We start from the raw sequence: 3,963 nt of genomic DNA, 5'->3' as shown, positions 1-3,963 counted from the left end.
GCATCGTTGGCGAAATCAACTAGCTAGTCATGACTGTTTCCCCAAAACCATGTTGTCGCAAAGTGGTCGTTCAACCACCTTGGTTTATGACGTCACGCACGTGGTGGAGTAACTTCTTTTAATGAAACTGTTTGAGATTGAATTGATGCTAAATGTTTTGATATAAATTACAGACATGGCATCTGAGGACTATTTCTCGTCATTTATCTCAGTTATTTGGCTTCCAGATTCAATCATAGGTTCGTTCTTAGTAGAGAACCCTTCGCACATGCGCACTCTTCAAAAATCTACGCTTAAATCTCTTGACAAACTAAAAGACGTAAATGACATGTGATTGTATTCTAAAGAAAGATACATATTGTACTGAATGTCAGCTTGCTTATTTGGCTCAAGATAAGGATTTATTAAGTCCACATGTCATGTAAACTAGAAACTATGCTGTTTGCGAAAGTTCGTTGGAAGGATGGTTTTCGGGAAACACAGACTCGTTGAACTATGCTGATAACGACGGAACTTGCGAACATAGTTGGCTAACAATGCTTTTGGGAAACGCACCCCAGGATAGCAGAAAAATAGGAAGCAGGAGAGGTCAACACTCTTTCTTTAGCAATAAAACAACAACAAAAAAATAAACAAATGTAATGTTTATTCACAATAATTTTTGCTTATTAGTATGGTTGAATTGAATCATTGAAGGTCAGCAGCAAATACTTTGGTTAATAAAGTGAGATTAAATACATAATTTGTGTTATTTCACATTTAAGTGTAGATTTGTTTTATATTCTGAGTTAGCATTCACTGTTTTTATTCATTTTGAGGATTACTGAATTTTGTGCAAGTGAGATAAGTTAATACATTCTCACATTTAGTCTTGAACTACAATAACCATCATGTTTACTGTGAGTGCACTCAACGCCTTTACACTTTACTCCTGATTTCTTTCAACATGGGGACAGGAGAGGTGTCAATGAATAAACATGCGTTACTAATTTGAAAAAGGAACTCAGATATTTTCTTGTAAATGAAAAAGTAAAGCATACTTTACTTGAAAAAAGTTATCTGATTACATAATCATGTTACTCGTGATACCCCCAACACTGCACATTACATGAACTTTAGGTATACTTGTACTGTTGTTATACAGTATATTTTATCTGACATAAATGTACTTTATTCAATTAAATGTTTTATATTCAGTGCTATTTTATTGCATTTGAACAATTAAATATACAGAGTGATTGACCCAAACACTTTATTCTTTCAGAGTAACAGTTGTAGTAGCCAGAAATTCACTGTAAAAACTTTGACAATGTTTTCAGTATTACTCTCAATAAAATTATTTAATTACCCTTACTTCATTTAATTAAATAAAGTTGTATTAAGTTTAAACACAGTTTTATTCAGCATTATATATCATGATCAAATGAGAAAAGACTGATGTCAATAATATTAAATTACACTTAATCCCTACATTTACAATCCTAATGCAGTCCCTTGCAAAGCATGCTGGGAACTGTATCATTGTAAATGGTAGAGACACAAAGACAAAACACCATCAGGATAATATGACACTAAAACAATTAAATAAACATTAACTAAACATAAAACGCAAAACACTGTAATGTACTTTGCTTACAACTAAAATAAAAAAACAATATTATTTATATAAAATATAATAATGTGTCATGTGTCAGGGACTTCTGGAATGTCATGTCACCATAGATTATATGGTATTTCATAGTTTGTTCTTAAAAAAAAACATACATTTGACAGTATTTTGTAAGATTACATATAATACAATGTTAAACCATTTGCAATTTTGACCACATATGGTAAGGTAACTTAAAGTCAACCAGTTAAGAGTTTTTACCACAGAATTTTTACTCTCTTTTTCTGCATTTTTGCTGTTTACAATCTATGCTAAAACCTTAGCATTGATGAATCGATTATGGAGGAGCATTGCATTGAGAATGGCTGTCACCTTATCTGTGCATGAGTTTGTGATGATGAAGGCATCTCAAGCTATTTTGTATGCTCAGTCCTCTGATATATACGGTATAGGCTACAGGATTCTTTCATGCTGAACGTGCTCAGTAGCTGATAGCCTTGAATTAATGAGGAGGAAGAGTCATGACCACCAGATCAGGGCTCGTGCAGCTAACACAATCCACAAACAGTTCACAAATGTGACCTATATATGTTTCCCTTTTTAAGATATTGTGACAGGCCTGACTAGCGGGAGATTACAATGGTTGTTTTAATCATTATCTGCTGTATCATTGATAATATTTTACCATGATTTATATTGCATGCTGCAAATATGCATGGCAGGTATCCTAGCAGCGGTTACATGTCATGTCAAATAAGCAGGTTGTTTTATCAGCAGGATAAGAGACGGACACAATAAATATTAAACAATTGTTGAAGCTTTTACAGAACCCTGTTAAACCAAAATCAGATTGATTAGGACAGCAGGTATTTATTTATTTTGAAGCAATCTACTTGAACATATTGAAAATGTCTTTCCTGAACTCCAAAACAGACGAGGAACCTATAATTCCTATAGTACAAAGTGCAGTATATTTAGTAAAGCCAGCTATAGAAGGTGGACCTTTTTTTGTTTTATTTTATATTCAATGGTACTGTATGCTGTTGGTTATTTAATTTTTTTCTGAACATAAAAAAAAACACCCCCTGAGAACTTTAATCTGTGAGTGATGTCTGTAATGGACTGATATAATGGGACTCCATTGAACTAGTTAAGGTTTTAATTATTTCAAAGAAATTGTTGCTTATCAACAAGGCTTTTTCGCAACTTTGAATGGCACAAAAAGCTTCAAAATTCAGTCACAGTTTGATGCCAGCTGTAAGCAGATGGAGACACAGCTGGCAGCTCTTGTCTTTCTACCCTCTATCGCAGTTCCAAGCGATGTACTCTGCTGGACACCTCCCAGTCCTCAACTCCAATGAGCAAGTGAGTAGCAAAAATGTACTTTGGTATGCTGAAGCACTCCACACTACAGTAGATAGACAAGTGCAATACACTGGGGCAATAATAAGCACTTATCCGGAGAAGTGACATGATACTGTACCTGAGAGCGTGCTTGCTTTTAGATCATTGTTATCACTTTCTCCTTACGTTTGATGTTAAAATACTTTCTCAGTTTAATATGAGACAACTATAAATAAGCTATTGTTTAATTTCCTGGTGAAACAAATCAAATAAACTCCCCATTTCACTGCTTGTATTACTGCGCTGTGAATTGATGGGCATTTTCAGTGACTCGTTACATTGAGGTGGCTGACTGTCTTGAGTGACCATTAGGTCATTCATTAAACTGATTCATTCCAAACTCATTCAAAACACTCGCTCACGATGGCAAAAAAGTATAGTCCTGTGTCCCAATGTGCATACTATCCATCCTAAATAGTATGTGATTTTTGAATAAGTGTGTCCCCAAGTATGTTGAAAAGAGTATGCCAAATGTCCCCAGATGGTCTACTATTGCTGGTATTCAAAGTCTGGATCCGTGCACACTCTAACAGCTAATATTGTCCATTGCGCTTTGGAGTAAGATTTGGTCAAACTTTAGATATACAAAGACGATGCACTCGTATTACTATGAATGGGAGAAAGTGCAATATGGTTGAATAAGTCCCGCCTTCCAAGTTAAGAGCCATTGGTAAAGTCATTATGTCGCTGCAGCTACCGTTAGAAGCATATTCTGTATATATATATATACAGTATATAATATCCCCCAGTCTATAGACTTCAGTGGAGGCTTTTGCTAAACTAACACAATGCGACAAGAAGACAGTGTTAGCTAACACAATATTAAAAAGTTATCCTAGTTTAAAAGCCTGTCATACTGAGATAATATAAAAACATTTAAACCAACACATTATCATCGGTGAAAGGTTATCTCATTTCTTCAGGAATGTAAATCTCTGCGGTTTTTACAA

Source organism: Phoxinus phoxinus, assembly GCF_949152265.1.
Source record: "Phoxinus phoxinus genome assembly, chromosome: 5".
NCBI lineage: Eukaryota > Metazoa > Chordata > Actinopteri > Cypriniformes > Leuciscidae > Phoxinus > Phoxinus phoxinus.
This window is presented reverse-complemented; position numbering follows the sequence as displayed.